This window comes from Artemia franciscana, chromosome 14 (genome assembly GCF_032884065.1).
Source record: "Artemia franciscana chromosome 14, ASM3288406v1, whole genome shotgun sequence".
Taxonomy (NCBI): domain Eukaryota; kingdom Metazoa; phylum Arthropoda; class Branchiopoda; order Anostraca; family Artemiidae; genus Artemia; species Artemia franciscana.
In genome coordinates, this window is record NC_088876.1 from 26,047,088 (window position 1) to 26,066,747 (window position 19,660).

The window sequence follows — 19,660 nt, forward strand, 5'->3', positions numbered from 1 at the left end:
ATCGACACGTCAAAGGACATTTTCAAGCGAAATTAATTTTTCATAGTGGGCAATTGTTTCATTTTTTGGGTTGAATAAATAGTAAAAAAATAGAATATACGGGTTCTTTAATATATAAATAAATGTACTACAAAACATATTTACATAGACACTAGAGCATATTTACACAGGCCCTTGATTATATTTACAGACCTAAGATAGGCACTTGGTCACAGTACCATCATCCACCAGACGGGGGTGGTCAGAAGACAGGGAGGGCACTGAGATGGTTGTAGGTTGGGGCCTGGAGTTGTAATTGATTGGTGCGAAAGCGAAAAAAACAATAGTATGATATTAAGCACTTTTTACATGATTCCATTTTGCGCCAAAAATTAATATAATTAAAAAAATATAAATACAAAAAGATTAGAAAATGACTAATAAAAACGACTAGAAAACGCACACAGTGCCAAGATGGAGACTGACAAGGATAAAAAGTGTATAAATAGACCAAACGGGGCCTCCTCCCACCAACTATTGAGCTTTCTTCAGACCAAGAAGCCGTCTATATTCCACAAGTACGTCGCAATCTGAAGTAACGTAGTGACCGAGTGGTAATATCTTCACTTCGTCCGCACATACATAGACCTTATCTGAATGACATGGCCTATTTTTACTCTTGCATTGTAGTTTTTAAATTTTAAACAGCGAATCACCATGACTTTCACTCTTGGAACTAAATTATTCTCTACACAGTTCTTATAATCACTCATACCAAATGTTCCTTTACATAGTAAGATGACATCCCTCTGAACACTTTTTTTATATCTTCATTGTGTGTTTGCCTGTAGTACTGATTCGACTGATTTTAAGAATAAAACCCACCTCCAGATGAGGAGTTGAAAAATAATAGCCTGAATTTAAACCAAATTTGTCGTATATTTTGTCCATGTTTTTACAGACATTATCCAACAAAGTCAATACATCACTCGCCAGGTACATTTTACATTAATCCTCCCCATTTTTAAACCCTCCCTTAGCCCAAACTTCTTAGTAAATTCAAAATCTTCAGTGGTGCATTGACGATGGGTAGCAATTTTTCCTCACTTGGCCTCGATATGGAGGTGTAGTACTCATTCAGAAATACGCCCTCATATGTTAATAAATTATACATTTTGTCATCGAAAAAGTGCTGGTTGAGGAGAGGAAAACTATTAAAATCATCACTTTTCTGTATTTGAATCAATTCGCATAGTGATTTGGGAGAGAAACTATTGAAATCTAAGGAACATATTTTATTCAAATACGTATTGCCATTTTTAATCATTTTCCTTTTGAAAACCAAGATTAGCAGTTTTTCAGATGATTTTGGTATGATATTATAAGAAAAATTCTCATCTACCCTTGCGCCATCTACAACTTCACCTATCCGCAAATGCGCGAACGCTGGTAATATGAATTTCAAATTATAGTTGGAATTGTTAACGTAAACTCGCAGGAAGTATTGCTGTCTAGCGTTTACATTAAAAGAATGGTGTGCCATCCCCCGAAAGTTACACCTCCCGGTAAAATAGGATTTTTTCAACGGTCATGGGCGCAGACTGCCATATACCCACTACCCTCAATAAAATTTTTCTTGAAGACTGAACGCATATCTTTATTTTTATTTGCCAATTCGTCTTCTTTCGATAGAGTCATGGGATAATTTTTTATTGGAAAGCTTTGAAATTGACTTATTTTCTGTTCTAATAAGTACAAACATGGCTGCGCATACATAATATTTCCCATCCAATGTCCAAAATACCTCTAGTAATTGCATAGTATTAGTCGAGTCTCTTTACTTCTGGGCATAAGATGCTGCAATGGCCTCATTTTCTTTACAGCGTTAGAAATTGATGGATCATACACGTTCAAGATTTTGACTTTTGTGTCTAATTCCACCTTGTCGCTCGGCGAGTGAATTTTGAAAGCTTTTGAACCACAAAATGGCATTATTCCCCAAAACCGTTTACACAGACTCGTATCTATGACACTTACAGTGCCTAAAATGATGCTTCAATTTTAATTCTGTTTGGAATCTATATTAACAAATTAGACATAATAGCAAGTCCTCTCTTTATTATAATTTTTACCCTCATTTAAAGCCCAACTAATATGTGGAATAGGAAAGAAATGTCCAATTGAATCAGGATTTTTCGCAGGCTCGTAAACAAGCCATACCCAGTGTTTCACCAATTCAATGGAGAGAGACCTTACTAAATATAAAACGTCAATTTTATCTTTAAGTTCCCCTCTTCATATTCTATATCGTACTTTAACACTGAAACACCGATTTTCAAATGTACATTTGCCTTCTCAAACATATCTACACCCTTTAGTGTTATAGGATAATGCCCCTTTAAAAAGTTAAAATCTACTTTTGGAAACTTGGCCCTCTCCCCACCTCCATTAAATCTCAAATTGTCCAAATGCGTCTTACTAATACCATTCATCTTCGAAGTCTTATGCCCTGTGATGCAGACTGAATACTTGAAGCATTCCGAGCCCGTGTTGAAACGAAAATGTTGTACACCTTGACACCTCTCTATATCTACAATTTTTTTTCTGAAATTAGCCTTCCCCCTTCCACCTCTCAAAACATTTTTTAAAAATGTGTTACATTAAGATCTAAATTTTCTATATATAAAGCTACTGACCCGCTCTCATTTTCAAAATCTTTTTTACCCTATTAAAAACTATTAAAAATACCTCCCATCCGCTCTGAAAAACATCATAAAAATTATGTTAGTCGGGGTAAAGCGTCCGCATCTCTGCTTGCGGTAATTTAAGCACACATGACCAGTCGTTTCATTTTTTTTTTTTTAGTGCAATGGATACCTTCACACTGTCCCTACCGCCCACCTCCCGAATGTGTTTTTGAAAAGTGCTCGAATCTTCCTGACATAGGAGTGTGCTATGACTACCGGGTCCTTATAGATACTACCACATGCAAGAGTATTGCAGGGGTCTTCAAACTCAGCTCTAAAAACCTAAATATTGTGCAAAACGGTATCTGCTAAATAAAAATGAGGCAATACGGGGGGTGAGCCGGATCCGCCCCCTTTGTTCTGGTTCCCCCTCATCATTTTCACTTTGGATACTAGGCAAAGTTTCGGGCTCGTTGCTTAGTAGCTCACAGTGTACCCGTTCGCAGTCTTTTTCTAGCCCTATATCGACTATAAACTCATTTAAATCGAAAATAGTGGGAGCTACATTAACCAGGCTCACTTTACACTTATACCCCCCCTCACGTTTACTATCCCTTGGTTGCGTAAATGCATTGTCAAGAAATTGTGGTGTTAACGCCGGTATGTGAACCTAGAAAATAATTAGAGCTAATTAGCTCATTGAAACACTTTTTATTCCATCCTGTGAAATAATTTATATTATGCTGTAAAGAGAATAGTTAAGAGTGAGCCTCCAGATTCAGTGAGACCACACTACCAGTCACTAATTTAAAGACGATATATTGGCCTCCAAAGACACTCTTTGGATGTATTGACACAGCACTACAACATAAAAATGCAATGACCATAAAGTACTAGGGCTCGTTAGTATGTTGATAAGGAATATTAATCTAAGAACCCTGAAATCACGTCTTCGAAAATTTTTTAACACTATAATGTGTTATTTTTGGTTTTTAACCTGAAAGAAAGTCTAATTTTTAGTTAATTTCCCGAGGTCTCCCCTCATAGTGAGGGTCGCTTATATTTCCCCCATTATTAAGTTGAAAAAAAATAAATCTATTGAACAACGCCACTCAAATCTCGTTCTTAGAGGCAACAGTAGAATACAGGATCTTAAATACACTGAATTTTTAATACACCACTAATAGCTAAAAGCATTGGTGAAAAGGTTCCTATATTAAACTAAAAGGAATGCGTTACCTTTTACAGATTGGGGGGTAGCATTAATATTCTTAATAGTTTCAAGAAAAATTTTAGCGAAAAGCTCTTCAAAGAATAATCTGTTTTTAAGACGTTTTTAAGAAGGTGTATATCATTACACCTTTCTCTCTCAAAGGTAGGGCTCTCTCATTGTCCTACTATCTCAAGTTCTTGCCTTTTTCTAGATCCAAAGTATTAGCGAGAACATGAATATAAATTAGGCTGAAAATCAGTAAGTTCTTTTCTTTTTTTACTGCCAATAAATAGGTTTTATGGAAGAATATCAATAATACTACTTTCATTAAAATCAGCATCTTGCATGGGATTATCCTCATGCTGGAGAGCTGAAGGAGGTGTATTCTCACCCACTGTGGGGGGAGCAAGTTTTGAAGACCCTGCAACTTCACTGCAACGGGGCTAGAGAGGTGCAGAAGACCTCGGTTCTTCACATTGCTTGTTAAGTAAAGGGACCGTTTCCAGACTTTACACTGCGATGGTTATTGCAGCAGCTGCCCTTGACCGTTTTGGAGGAGGGGGCATCGGTCCCAATTTACTTAAGAAGAAATTAAATTTTAGTTTTTCGTGAAGTGAAAAAACTAGTCAAAAACATAACTTGCCGCTAATGCACCCCTAACCCTTCTATATCGATGCTAAAAAGCGTTAGCTTTCACAGCTCGCGATGATAAAGACAAGTTTTTCAAACAAAAGTCCCCTAAAACACAAATTAAAAGCCTCCAAAACACATTCTAATTACCTGCTAGGTCTTATCAGCTTCGGTTGACACTAAACAACTGCTTCTGGTAAATTTTCCGGCGACAAAATATTAGTGACCCAATTGCAAAAAAGGCTGAATAAACGTTATACCATAAAAAGCTGTATCCTGCATGTCCCTCTTACGTCTAAGTATTTTTGTTAATGGGACAATCCATGTCCTGATTACAAGAATTGACTCCCCTCCTCCCTATCCATATCTATGACTCAAATCAATAGATCTATTAAAATATGTTTCTTCAACTTCCGTACGAAGGTTTTCACGTCCTGATTACAATCCATCCATGTCCCGATCCATGTCCTGATTACACGCCCTTATTAAAACAGTTGACTGCCCTCCATCGTTACCATATTTATGAATCAGATAAGACCTACTCTGGACCACAAAAATCATAATTAGAACATTAGTTTCTTTTTCCTTTAACTTTTCTTTTTGAGATGGATTCATTACAAAGTTTTTCTTCAACTTCTGTACGAAGGTTTTCATTTGTTTTTTTTCCAAACTTAAGTCTTCCCAGTAGCTTCTGAATATGAGACACACCTGATGTTTCCTCTTTCTTGCTTTTAAATGTTAATTTATCCTTTATCTGTCGAAAAACAGATTTTCTTTTCTTTTTGGCTTTTTCCTCTTTTTTTTCGACATTTTCTTCCTGGATCACTTCATTTAATTCTATGTCTGAAAATTTAACTTCTTGAACTACTTTCGCAATTGCACCATTACCCTCTTTGTTGACAATTGCACGTGGAAGCAAAATTCGAGGACATTCTTTGTCTATTTTCCCTTCATGCTTATTTTCATTTAATTTTCTGTAAAAGCTATTGGGTATTTTTGTTTGGCTGGGAACCCATTTCCAGGTATTACTTGCCTCATCATATTGAAAGGGGACGTCCAATATTCTAATTGGGCTACTATGCTCTTTATTTTGAACTTCCGTCCACTTTGTGGATGTTTCATTATGAACAGGCTCGCCGTGTCTTTCAGCCATTGTACACGCTTGATCAGATACCATGCCTGAATCGACTTGAACAGTACTATTATCAATTTTACTTGAATTCTTTCTGACAAACTTCGACATTTTACTGTATGAAGATGGTGTGAGGTCAATACACTAAGCAATTCGAAATTGATTTTGAAAAGACAATTTTTCTCTGTATTGTGTTTTGTTTTAGTTGATTGATCTCTATGAGTTTTATTCAAAACACTTGACTGAAATTTTTTTGCACTTTTTCCCGAATTGTTGCTCATGCTTACTTTTTTGCTGGTTTGCTATTTTCTTTTTAACAACTAAATTTGAGTAACGTCATTTATTTTAGACAGTGTTAATAACCTCTTAGGAGTATTATACTAGATTTGAAGCTCAAGTCATCATCAGGAAGAATAAAATCAGCACTTCCTCAGGAATTTGGGAATTTTTGGGGGAAATTTGTTATCATAGTGTTGGGAATTTCTATAAAGCCATAGAAATAACAGAAGTTAGTTCCATTTATTTTGAAAGTTAGTTCACGTGTTACAAAAAATAGATTAGGTCAACTGATTAATTTTGTACATTTCGCATTGCTTAGTTTTATAAATGCAATCTTTCATTCGCAAAAAAATAAACAAATAGCTGTGTTTTTTGGTTTGACCAGGAGCTGCACTTTGCTTCAGAGCTTGTGCCTTCAACCTTTACGAATTGACTTTTCTGTATTTTTTAGTCACAGCTCAGATCTTTGACCTTCAAAAACATGAACCTTACTTTTGACATGTAACAGGTTCTATTTCTTTCCTGTCATTATTCTTATAATAACTTAGCTGAATTATCTATATCAAGGAAAAAACCAAAGGGAATAAGGCAAGAGAACTACTCAAAAACGACGTCATACACAATGTAACATCATCCTATATACGAATATACAGCTTTCGTCACTTTTAAAATGATGTTTGATGTTCCAGTGCACTAGCAGTGGAGGGAAAAAAGGAAGAAAGAGAACACATCATCGCTACTCATGTAAAAAGTGGTTTTCTTTGTTTTTTAAGCCGCGAGACTGTAAGTTTTCCACATAAATTTTTCGGCCATGGCGATTCCTATGTGTACTTTTTACTTCGATCCAATGCCATTCTTTAGGGGTTTCAGGCTATTTTTTTTAATTTTTATTAATTTGTTTTCGAAATAATATTTTTTGCTTTTAAGACTAATTGAGACAATTGTTGCCATTTACGAATGAGTTATTTATTTTTTAATTCTGAATCCGGAATTGTTTTCACTAGCCATTTTTTAATACATTTTTTAGTTTTTGGCTGCTATAGACCATGGTTCGTTCTTTACAAGGTTGCAGCTACCGCTCCACCGATGATTCTATTTTTCCCGGCTGCTTTGCATGGATGACATTGTCGAAACTTGAGTAGGGTTTCTAGTGATCGAAAACTGAAAGGTCTAGTGTTCTTTTTCCTAGTCAATTAAGAGATTAAGATGTTTAAATAAATGCAAAATAGGTTTTGAAAAGGTAAAATGTCCAAAGTCTGATATTCATCCAACATTTTGAGCTTCAAATATCCTTTTCTGGACACCTTGACCCTAATGATTGTAAGCACCACCTTTGATAAGGATAAGATCAAGTCATTAGCTGTTTCTTATCATACAGAGAAAAGTATGTTGAAAAAATCGTTGCCACTCTTACATCTATTAAATAAAAAAACAAGTTTTTTTAACTGCAAGTAAGGAGTGACCTCATCAACACCCCGCTCTTTACGCTAAAGTATGACTCTTTCTCTCAACTCTCCTTTTTAAAACAGTAAAAAACTTTAGCGTAAAGAGCGGGGCGTTGATGAGGAAGCAGCCTTTCATATACGAAGTAATTTCTGTTCGTTTTAAGTTTTAATGTTGCTCCTTACTTTCAGTTAAAAAAAACTTGTTTTTTTTTATTTAATTTCTGAACGTTTTTGAATCAATGCATGTTTTGATTTTGGCTCTCCGCAGAGGAATAATTAAAACGAAATTTGCATATTTATTTTTTTGGCTAAATGGCTTTCTCATAGTTTTGATCGAATGATTTTGAGAAAAAAGGAACGGGGGAGGAAGCCTAATTGCCCTTCGACTGTTACTTAAAAAGGCAGCTAGAACTTTTAATTTTTACGAATGTTTTTATTTGTAAAAGATATACATAACTTATAAATTAGCTTACGTAACGGACTTTTGTATTCTCATGTTTTTATTACATATATGAGGGGGTTCACCCCCTTGTCAGTACCTCGCTCTTTACACTAAAGCTTAAATTTTGTCCCAATACATTAAGAATGACCCCTGAATCACAAAAGCCTTAGAATAAATAGTTGAAATTACTAAAAATACTCTAGCGTAAAGAGCGAGGTATTAGGAGGAGGTGAGCCCCTCATATGCGTAATAATTTCTGTTCGTTTTAAGTTTTAATGCTGCTCCTTACTTCCAGTTGAAAAAACTTTTCCATATTTATTTTTTCTTTTTTTTTAAATAATGCAAGAAAGTCCTTCGCTCCCTTCATGGAAATTTTCTTCCCCCATGACATATTCCTCGATGGAAAGTTCCCCCAACATATCCCCCTCTTCTCAACCCCTCCCCCAACCAAAAAATCCCCCTGAAAATGTCTGTACACTTCCCAGTAACCATTACTATATGTAAGCACTGGTCAAAGTTTGTAACTTGTAGCCCCTCCCACGGGGACTGTGGGGGAGTAAGTCGTTCCCAAAGACATAGTTATAAGGTTTTTGACTACACTGAATAAAATGGCTATCTCAGAATTTTGATCCGTTGACTTTGGGAAAATAATTAGCGTGGGAGGGGGCCAAGGTGCCCTCCAATTATTTTGGTCACGTAAAAAGGGCACTAGAACTTTTCATTTCCGTTAGAATGAGCCCTTTTTCAACATTCTAGGACCACTTGGTCGATACGATCACCCCTGAGAAAACAAACAAACAAACAAACAAATAAACACGCATCCGTGATCCTCCTTCTGGCAAAAAAAAACAAAATTCCACATTTTTGTAGATAGGAGCTTGAAATCTCTTCAACAGGGTTCTCTGATACGCTGAATCTGATGGTATGATTTTGGTTAAGATTCTATGACTTTAAGGGGGTGCCCTATTAAGGGGGCTATGACTTTGACTTCTATGACTTTAAGGGGGCCCTATTTTCTAAAATAAGGCAAATTTTCTCAGGCTCGTAATTTTTGACGAGTAAGACTAAACTTGATGAAACTTATAGATCTAACATCAGCATTAAAATGCGATTTTTTTTATGTAGCCATTGGTATCGAAATTCCATTTCTTAGAGTTTTGGTTACTATTGAGCCGGCTCGCTCCTTACTACAGTTCGTTACCACAAACTGTTTGATACAGCTGATTGTTGCTGTATTGTTACATATTTACAGCTGCATCTATACAGCTAGAAAAACTACACAACTGCTTTTTGTCAGTACTAGCGCCAGTCCATCAAATAATTTATAGTAACTTGAATTTTGCAAAGTTTTAGTCGATTTTCCTAAGTCAAGTGAAAATAACAATTCACAATATAGTGCGGTAAGGACAAAGCGTTACTACAGACAACTGATCTGTTCCTGTGGGTGCTTGAATTACATAGGCCTTGCTTAGTTTTGAAATTTTTTTGAAGAAACTAAATTTTAGCTGGGGAGGGCGGGTGAAATGGGGTTTTGGGAGCAGATGATCCCTTTTCCCCTACCCCATAGAAAACCACGTCCCCGGTTCAAGCCCTACCGAAAACAGAAAATTTTGCGACCATGGTAGGAATGTTTTTTTTTGAAAATAGATGGCGATGAGTATACCCGCTTCAATAGCAAAAAAACTTCTTGAAATGATATTTTGTGTTATGAATATTGTGTAAAGAATATTTCAACCTCTTTCTATAAGATTAAATAAAGAAAAAGTTTCTTCAACTGAAAGTGAGTAGCGACACTAAAACTTAAAACAAACTGAAATTATTACGTATATGAAGGGGGTTGCTCCCTCCTCAACATCTTGCTCTTCACGCTAAAGTGTCTTAGCGCTTTTAAAAAAGCGTTTTATTGTTCTAATTAAACGAACCTCGTCAAAATTCAAACTTTACCCTAAAGAGCGAGGTATTGAGGAGGGGGAACCTCCTTCATATTTGTAATAGTTTCTGTTCGTTTAAATTTTTAATGTTGCTCCTTACTTTCAACTGATAAAACTCATTTTTTTTTATTGAATTTGTGACCGTTTTTTTATATGATGCCAGAATATCTGGCCCCACCTCCACAGAAGAACCCCATCCCCACGGAAATATCCTCTAGAAAATTAAATCCCGGTAAAAATTTACAACGAATAATTACTCTTAACCAATCCATGCGTAAAATTGCGACAGAAAATATGAAGCAAGACATTTAAAAAGCATTTTGTATAAGAATTTTGGTGAATTCCCGCAGTGTATAATTTCCCTCACAGGTTGACTCCTTAGAAACATCCCTCCCCATGGAAAATTTTCCCGTGAAAAACCCTCAGCAGAAAATCTGTCGAAAATGTATGCATGCATCCCATTACCAAATACTATGCATAAATAATGGGCAGCTTTGTAACTTATATACCTTTCAAATGAAAGGTAATTACCGTTCAAATGAACCCTCTTCCGATATTCTAGGACCACTGGGTCGATACGATCATCCCTGGGAAACAAACAAAAAACAAACAAACAAATACACATCAGTGATCTTTCTTCTAACAAAAATACAAATTCTTTTTATATGTCTATTGATGTCATAATTCCATTCTTTACGTTTCGGTTTCTGTTGGGCTGGGTCGCTCTTTACTTACAGATCATTAGCACGAACTGTTGGATTTAGGAAACTTGCTTTAAGCGAAGATCCAAATTAATACTAAATATAAAATTTACTGTTTAAAAAATTTAAATTTAAGTAAACATTAAATTTTCTGGGACGTATTTTATTGTTGTAAAAATATATCTTGGCTGCTCTTGCTATGTAAGATTTGCTGCACTTCGTATTTTACGGCCATTAATAAGTTCATTCACAATCAAAATGAGTTGGACTTCATATATTCTGTGAAATCATTCATTTAACGCTATTTAAAGTCAATTTAATAACTTTAGCGTAAATTTAATAATAATATTAATAAGAATGGCGGGCGTTTACACCCCTTTCTCTCCCATAAATTATCCCCCGCAGATACCCCCCCCCTGTAGAAAACACCCCAAGCGGAAAATAACCATACCAACAAGGAAAATAACTGCCGGAAAATTCCGCCCGAAAAATATACCCCAGCGGAAAATTCCTCTCGCGGAAAATCTTTTTCCTCGGAGAATACTCCCTAGAAAATACTCTTATCTAATTCTGATCTAATTTCTGATCTAATGAGCACCATCCAAACTTTCTGTAAACATGAGGTGGAGATATGCACAAGGAAGGGGAATGCCCCCTCCTATAAGGAATAAATTCAGCTCATTTTTGGGTTTAATGTTACTCTTTACTTTCATAATACCAGGTTAGACCAAAAATATTTCCAGAAATCTTAAAGTAGCAGATATCAGCTTCAAATTTTTGATTGCTTTTTTAAAAGATTCTTTTGTACCGCCCTCCCCCCAAACAAACATCCTGGTTATGTCCCTGAGGTCACATCAATTTCTACCTCCATCTTCCTCGTTTCTCCCATAAAACTAATTTTGTATTTATTTGATTTCTCAGGGAGAATTGGGATGTTTTGATGTTAAAATATGTACCCTTTGAGGTATCTCCCTCCCTCTCAAACTATAAAACAATCAGAGAACCCCATCATAAAAGTACAAGTGCCTTTTTAAGTTTTGTAATTTGTCCATTACTTACAGATAGTATTTGTTATTGAAAAACATACGGACATTTTTCGCAGGGAAGTTTTCTGCAGGGAGGGGGGTGTATGGGTGAATTTTCAGTGGGAAGTAAAATTTTGGGAATACTTTACTTTCAGCGAGGACGTATTTTCCAGGGTATACTTTCCACGGTTTTTTCTGGGGAGTATTTTCGGTGGGGAGGTATTTGTCAGGCGGTGTAATTTCAGGGGGAGGGGCGTGTTTAACGCGGGGGTATTTACTTGGGGGTATTTTCCTAGAGTTAGACGCCTAGATCTATTAATAGGACTATTCTAAGAAACACAACAAAGAGAACGTAAGACTCTTCTAGTCTCAGCACATGCAGAGGATCTGAATGTCCTAAAAAACTATGTTAGTCAAATTTTTTCATGGGGAGGAAATTGAGAGTTAATCTTATGCTAAGTCACTGAGACAGAGCATAAATAAGGATGAAAAGCTGATGTTAGGTAACGGGGAAAATTGATTAATCGCAAATCTTGCTAGTCACAGTTCATCGTAACAAACCTCAAGTTTGGAGAACTCGGATTAATCGTAACCAAAAATCTAAAAAAATTGTATATTTGCTACAATTAATACATAAAAAAAGTGTCTTTTTGTGTCGATTCCAACTATACGAAAGGCATTAAATTTAGTGTTACCCATCCAAAGTTTGAGCCTGAGAAAATGTGCCAGATTTCTGAATTAGGCACATATGAGGATGAAATGACTGGGCATAAATGATGACGAAACGTTGATGTTAGATAACGGGGAATATTGATCAATCACAAACCTAGCTAGTCAAAAAGTTCGTCGCAATAAACCCAGATTTCTGAATCAGGCACAAATGAGGATTAAATGACTGGGCATAAATGATGACGAAACGTTGATGTTAGGTAACGGGGTGTTTGAGCCTTTCCCCGACGGTTATGTGTATTTATGCTTTTTGTAATTTAGTAGTTCATAAAGAGTTCATTAATAAACATACCTGGCTAGTCAAAAATTTCGTCGCAATAAACCCAAGTTTGGAGCAACTCAGACCAATAGCAACCAAATATCTAAAAAATTAAATATTCGCTATAGCTAATACACAAAAAAGGCTATTTGTGTTGATTCCAAATATATAAAAGGCATTAAGTTTAGTGTTACCCATCAAAAGTTTGGGCCTGAGAAAATGTGCCTGATTTTTGAAACAGGGGGAAACATCCCCAAACATTCCTGTGATCTTAATATAAATGACACCAAAAAATTTAGCATATGAAGAGTTTGATAGCTTCTATCTATAAAATGAGGAATTATGCATTTTTCTCCCAGAAGAAAGATCAGGGATGAGTATTTTTTTTTTCCAGTGGTAATCCTTTCAAACCAATGGTTTTGGAAATTGGGAAAGGGCTAGTTCGAACGAAAATAGGAAGTTACAATGCGAATTTTAAATAACCAAAAGTAATTGGGTTGGAATAAGATCGGATTTTCCCATAAACTACATTTTTCAGTACTATTACGCATCCTTATCGATATGAAGTCATGACGTAGTTTAAAATTTCCTTTAAAAATAGCGGTTAATTCGCTATTGGGCTTCCCAGTTAGGTCAGGAAAATATAAATTAACATTACCACTGAACGATCACCTGCATTTTCATAGATAAACAGCTAACGGTAGATACAAAACTATTCCATTTTGGTATCACAAGAGCGAAGGAAGAGACTCAGAAAGAAAGGAAGATATGGAAGTTGAGCTAAATATGTAGCAGACAATTGGAGCACGATGAGGAAAGCAAGAACACTATCAAATTGAATGTGAAAAATAGACGTAAAAAGGTGAATTGGCGACAGACCTAAAATAATATAAAGTTAATAAAAGGACGTACCAAAAACGATAGGTATCAAAGCTCTACTGTCATATCTGTTTTAGCAAGAGTTAAAAGCAAGTATGAAAGCGATGAGACTTATCAACTGGAAATTATCAAGTCAGCAGCAACACACACACAGGAGCTGCAAATATAAAAGAGATAAAGAATATCGACTTAAGACTATTAAGTCAATAGCTCTCCACGGAAATGACAAAGCAATTGCCAATGTTGTTCACACGGGAATTAATTTCAACTCAGGTTAATGATTCAGATGTAAAAATGGTGGACAAACAAACGATGGAATGCTTACATGTGACTTCAGGTTTTTTTTAACAAATATAAAACATTTTGAAATGTTTGAGACTTCTGCCTCTGTTTTGATTTTAATTATAGCTTGCTTAAAACTTTAAAGAAGACCTTGGTTTTAAAAAAAAATTTAAAAGGAGGAACACATTCACACCTATTTTTTTTATTTGTAAAATTATCCAACACTTTAATTCCCCCTAGCTAATCTAAATGTATTCGATCGCTTTAGTCACTAATTTTTATATAATACTAGCTGTTGGGGTGGCGCTTCGCGCCACCCCAACACCTAGTTGGTGGGGGCGCTTCGCGCCCCCCCCAAGCCCCCCCGCACGCGTAAGTCGTTACGCGCCATAATAGTTACGCGCCATTGTAGTTGTGTCCCTATGTCCAACCTGTGAATATATATATATATATATATATATATATATATATATATATATATATATATATATGGTTTTAACTACGTAAAACTTGCGAATATACAACATTCTTTGCTGTCCCATTGTCTTTGCATATAAATAGATTGTCAGGTTTACCGACTCTTGAACATGCAACATATAATGGTCCATGGGAAAACAATCTGTATTCAGATCTATACCTCATGATTCTAATGATTGCCCTTGAGCTTTGTTGATGGTGATTGCTAATCGACCATTCCCTGTCCCGGTGTCCCGGTCGTCATTTATATCCCCCTGTTTCCCCCGGTGTCCCCGTTGTAGTTGTGTCCCTGTGTCCCGGTCGTCATTTATATTCCCTGTGTCCCGGTCGTCATTTGTATCCCGGTGTCCCGGTCTGTATATACATTCGTTTTTTAGTTTTGTTTTTCTCCTTTATTTTTTTCCTTTTTTTTTCTTTTTTAGTTTATTTAGATTTTTAGATTTTTTAGTTTTTTTATTAGTTTTTAGTTTTTTTTCTTTTTAGTTTTTTTGTAGTTTTTACCTTCTTTTTAGTTTTGTTAGTTTTTTTTTTTACTTATGTCCTGGTCGTCATTTATACTCCCTGTGTCCCGGTGCTTTGTTGATTGCTAATCGAACATTCCTTTTGTCCTGGTCGCTTTCTCTTTGAGTGTCGTCATTTATTTTTTTCTTTTTTAGTTCTTTTAGTTTTTACCTTTTTTAGTTTTTTTTAGTTTTTTAGATGAAATTTTTTTTTAGTTTTTTCCTTTTTTTCCTTTTAGTTTTTTATTGGTTTTTACCTTTATTTTAGCTTATTTTTCAGTTTTTTCCTTTTTTTTAGTTTTTTTTTATTTTTATTTTTTTTAGTTTTTTACCTTTTTTTAGTTTTTTTAGTTTTTTTAGTTTTTTAGCTTTTTTACTTTTTTTTATTAGTTTTTAGTTTTTTTTGTAGTTTTTGCCTTTTTTTAGTTTTTTCAGTTTTTTTTTAGTTTTTTATTGGTTTTTACCTTTATTTTAGCTTATTTTTCAGTTTTTTCCTTTTTTTTTAGTTTTTTTTAGTTTTTAGTTTTTTTAGTTTTTTACCTTTTTTTAGTTTTTTTAGTTTTTTTAGTTTTTTAGCTTTTTTATTTTTTTTATTAGTTTTTAGTTTTTTTTGTAGTTTTTGCCTTTTTTTTTAGTTTTTTTAGTTTTTTAGCTTTTTTATTAGTTTTTAGTTTTTTTTTGTAGTTTTTGCCTTTTTTTAGTTTTTTTAGTTTTTTAGCTTTTTTATTTTTTTTATTAGTTTTTAGTTTTTTTTTGTAGTTTTTGCCTTTTTTTAGTTTTTTCAGTTTTGACGTCACCTGATCCAGTTTTTTCAGGTGACGTCACCTGATCCACACATCCACAGACAGACAACTTATTTTTATATATATAGATAGATAGATAGATAAAAGAATTGCAAGAGAAATTGAATCAATCCTCATGAAATGTGTACGCTACCAATCTAGGATGCTTCTAATCTATTGAACAGCATTGACCATACCAGTCAACAACGCACATTGGGGGAATGTGGGGGTGGGGTAGCAGCCACCTCTATATCTTGTATTGGCCTGGACGTGATTTGAAAACGACCAGACACTAAGCATAGCCTAACTTGTCCAAACAGAACAAGTAAAGAGAGACACTAAAGCTTAAAAAAAATCCTCCTAATATAAGGGGGTCTGCTATTTATGTTGAAGTTTAGCTCATTGTCTCAGTTCTTTAAGAACTGCAGCTCAAATACATTGGCCGATACTATGGAAAAATAAATATTTCAACACCACCATAAAACTTTTTGTGGTTTAATAATTACTCCCTCCTGAACCCCCATTTTTTCACACTAAAGTTTTATTTTTTATGTGTCTCAATTCCCTTTTAACGGCTGCTCAAACACATCCTTATGCTATAAAATAGTATTAAACTTTATCATAAAGAGTGTGGGGTTCAGAAAGCTGCAGTCACTAAACCCCAAAAAGCTTTATAGGGTTTAAAAATATTTCTGATCAAACAGTTCGTGGTAACGAACTGTAGTAAGGAGTGACCCGGCTCAATAATAACCAAAACTCTGAAAAATGGAATTTTGATACCAATACCTACACCAAAAGAATCGCATTTTAATGCTGATTTTAAATATATAGGTTTCATCAAGTTTAGTCTTACCCATCAAAAGTTACGAGCCTGAGAAAATTTGCGTTATTTCAGAAAATAGGGGGAAACGCCCCCTAGAAGTCATAGAATGCGTGTTTATTTGTTTTTTTCCCAGGGGTGATCGTATCGACCCAGTTGTCCTAGAATGTTGAAAGAGGGCTCATTCTAACGGAAATGAAAAGTTCTAGTGCCCTTTTTAAGTGATCAAAAAATTGGAGGGCACCTAGGCCCCCTCCCACGCTAATTATTTTACCAAAGTCAACGGATCAAAATTCTGATTTTATTCAGCGTAGTCGAAAAACCTTATAACTATGTCTTTGGGGACGACTTACTCCCCCACAGTCCCCGTGGGAGGGGCAACAAGTTACAAGCTTTGACCAGTGCTTACATATAGTAATGGTTATTGGGAAGTGTACAGGCGTTTTCAGGAGGATTTTTTTGGTTGGGGGAAGGGGTTGAGAAGAGGGGGATATGCTGGGGGACCTTTCATATATATATATATATATATATATATATATATATATATATATATATATATATATATATATATATATATATGGTTTTAACTACGTAAAACTTGCGAATATACAACATTCTTTGCTGTCCCATTGTCTTTGCATATAAATAGATTGTCAGGTTTACCGACTCTTGAACATGCAACATATAATGGTCCATGGGAAAACAATCTATATTCAGATCTATACCTCATGATTCTAATGATTGCCCTTGAGCTTTGTTGATGGTGATTGCTAATCGACCATTCCCTGTCCCGGTGTCCCGGTCGTCATTTACATCCCCCTGTTTCCCCCGGTGTCCCCGTTGTAGTTGTGTCCCTGTGTCCCGGTCGTCATTTATATTCCCTGTGTCCCGGTCGTCATTTGTATCCCGGTGTCCCGGTCTGTATATACATTCGTTTTTTAGTTTTGTTTTTCTCCTTTATTTTTTTCCTTTTTTTTTCTTTTTTAGCTTATTTAGATTTTTAGATTTTTTAGTTTTTTTATTAGTTTTTAGTTTTTTTTTCTTTTTAGTTTTTTTGTCCCGGTCGTCATTTATATCCCCCTGTTTCCCCCGGTGTCCCCGTTGTAGTTGTGTCCCTGTGTCCCGGTCGTCATTTATAATCCCTGTGTCCCGGTCGTCATTTGTATCCCGGTGTACCGGTCTGTATATACATTCGTTTTTTAGTTTTGTTTTTCTCCTTTATTTTTTTCCTTTTTTTTTCTTTTTTAGTTTATTTAGATTTTTAGATTTTTTAGTTTTTTTATTAGTTTTTAGTTTTTTTTTCTTTTTAGTTTTTTTGTAGTTTTTACCTTCTTTTTAGTTTTGTTAATTTTTTTTTTTACTTATGTCCTGGTCGTCATTTATACTCCCTGTGTCCCGGTGCTTTGTTGATTGCTAATCGAACATTCCTTTTGTCCTGGTCGCTTTCTCTTTGAGTGTCGTCATTTATTTTTTTCTTTTTTAGTTCTTTTAGTTTTTACCTTTTTTAGTTTTTTTTAGTTTTTTAGATGAAAATTTTTTTTAGTTTTTTCCTTTTTTTCTTTTTAGTTTTTTATTGGTTTTTACCTTTATGTTAGCTTATTTTTCAGTTTTTGCCTTTTTTTTTAGTTTTTTTTTTTATTTTTTATTTTTTTTAGTTTTTTACCTTTTTTTAGTTTTTTTAGTTTTTTTAGTTTTTTTTAGTTTTTTAGCTTTTTTACTTTTTTTATTAGTTTTTAGTTTTTTTGTAGTTTTTGCCTTTTTTTAGTTTTTTCAGTTTTTTTTTAGTTTTTTATTGGTTTTTACCTTTATTTTAGCTTATTTTTCAGTTTTTTCCTTTTTTTTAGTTTTTTTTAGTTTTTAGTTTTTTTAGTTTTTTACCTTTTTTTAGTTTTTTTAGTTTTTTTAGTTTTTTAGCTTTTTTATTTTTTTTATTAGTTTTTAGTTTTTTTGTAGTTTTTGCCTTTTTTTTAGTTTTTTTAGTTTTTTAGCTTTTTTATTAGTTTTTAGTTTTTTTTGTAGTTTTTGCCTTTTTTTAGTTTTTTTAGTTTTTTAGCTTTTTTATTTTTTTTATCAGTTTTTAGTTTTTTTTGTAGTTTTTGCCTTTTTTTAGTTTTTTCAGTTTTGACGTCACCTGATCCAGTTTTTTCAGGTGACGTCACCTGATCCACGATCCACAGATCCACAGACAACTTATTTTTATATATATATAGATAGTTTTTTTTTTTACTTATGTCCTGGTCGTCATTTATACTCCCTGTGTCCCGGTGCTTTGTTGATTGCTAATCGAACATTCCTTTTGTCCTGGTCGCTTTCTCTTTGAGTTTCGTCATTTATTTTTTTCTTTTTTAGTTCTTTTAGTTTTTACCTTTCTTAGTTTTTTTTAGTTTTTTAGATGAAAATTTTTTTTAGTTTTTTCCTTTTTTTCTTTTTAGTTTTTTATTGGTTTTTACCTTTATTTTAGCTTGTTTTTCAGTTTTTTCCTTTTTTTTATTTTTTTTTTATTTTTTATTTTTTTTAGTTTTTTACCTTTTTTTAGTTTTTTACCTTTTTTTAGTTTTTTAGCTTTTTTACTTTTTTATTAGTTTTTAGTTTTTTTTTGTAGTGTTTGCCTTTTTTTAGTTTTTTCAGTTTTTTTTAGTTTTTTATTGGTTTTTACCTTTATTTTAGCTTATTTTTCAGTTTTTTCCTTTTTTTTTAGTTTTTTTTAGTTTTTAGTTTTTTTAGTTTTTTACCTTTTTTTAGTTTTTTTAGTTTTTTTAGTTTTTTAGCTTTTTTATCTTTTTTATTAGTTTTTAGTTTTTTTTGTAGTTTTTGCCTTTTTTTAGTTTTTTTAGTTTTTTAGCTTTTTTATTAGTTTTTAGTTTTTTTTGTAGTTTTTGCCTTTTTTTAGTTTTTTTAGTTTTTTAGCTTTTTTATTTTTTTTATTAGTTTTTAGTTTTTTTTGTAGTTTTTGCCTTTTTTTAGTTTTTTCAGTTTTGACGTCACCTGATCCAGTTAGTTTTTTATTGGTTTTTACCTTTATTTTAGCTTATTTTTCAGTTTTTTCCTTTTTTTTAGTTTTTTTTTATTTTTTATTTTTTTTAGTTTTTTACCTTTTTTTAGTTTTTTTTATTTTTTTTTAGTTTTTTAGCTTTTTTACTTTTTTTTATTAGTTTTTAGTTTTTTTTGTAGTTTTTGCCTTTTTTTAGTTTTTTCAGTTTTTTTTTAGTTTTTTATTGGTTTTTACCTTTATTTTAGCTTATTTTTCAGTTTTTTCCTTTTTTTTAGTTTTTTTTAGTTTTTAGTTTTTTTAGTTTTTTACCTTTTTTTAGTTTTTTTAGTTTTTTTAGTTTTTCAGCTTTTTTATTTTTTTTATTAGTTTTTAGTTTTTTTTGTAGTTTTTGCCTTTTTTTAGTTTTTTTAGTTTTTTAGCTTTTTTATTAGTTTTTAGTTTTTTTTGTAGTTTTTGCCTTTTTTTAGTTTTTTTCT

At 33.4% G+C, this 19,660-nt stretch overlaps 1 protein-coding gene across 3 annotated transcripts in view; it reads left to right on the plus strand.

Moving 5' to 3' along the window:
* The window catches only part of LOC136035501 (rho guanine nucleotide exchange factor 11-like), a 395,432-nt gene that overhangs the window by 141,867 nt on the left and 233,905 nt on the right, over positions 1–19,660 (plus strand). The gene's annotated exons all lie outside the window — the stretch shown is intronic.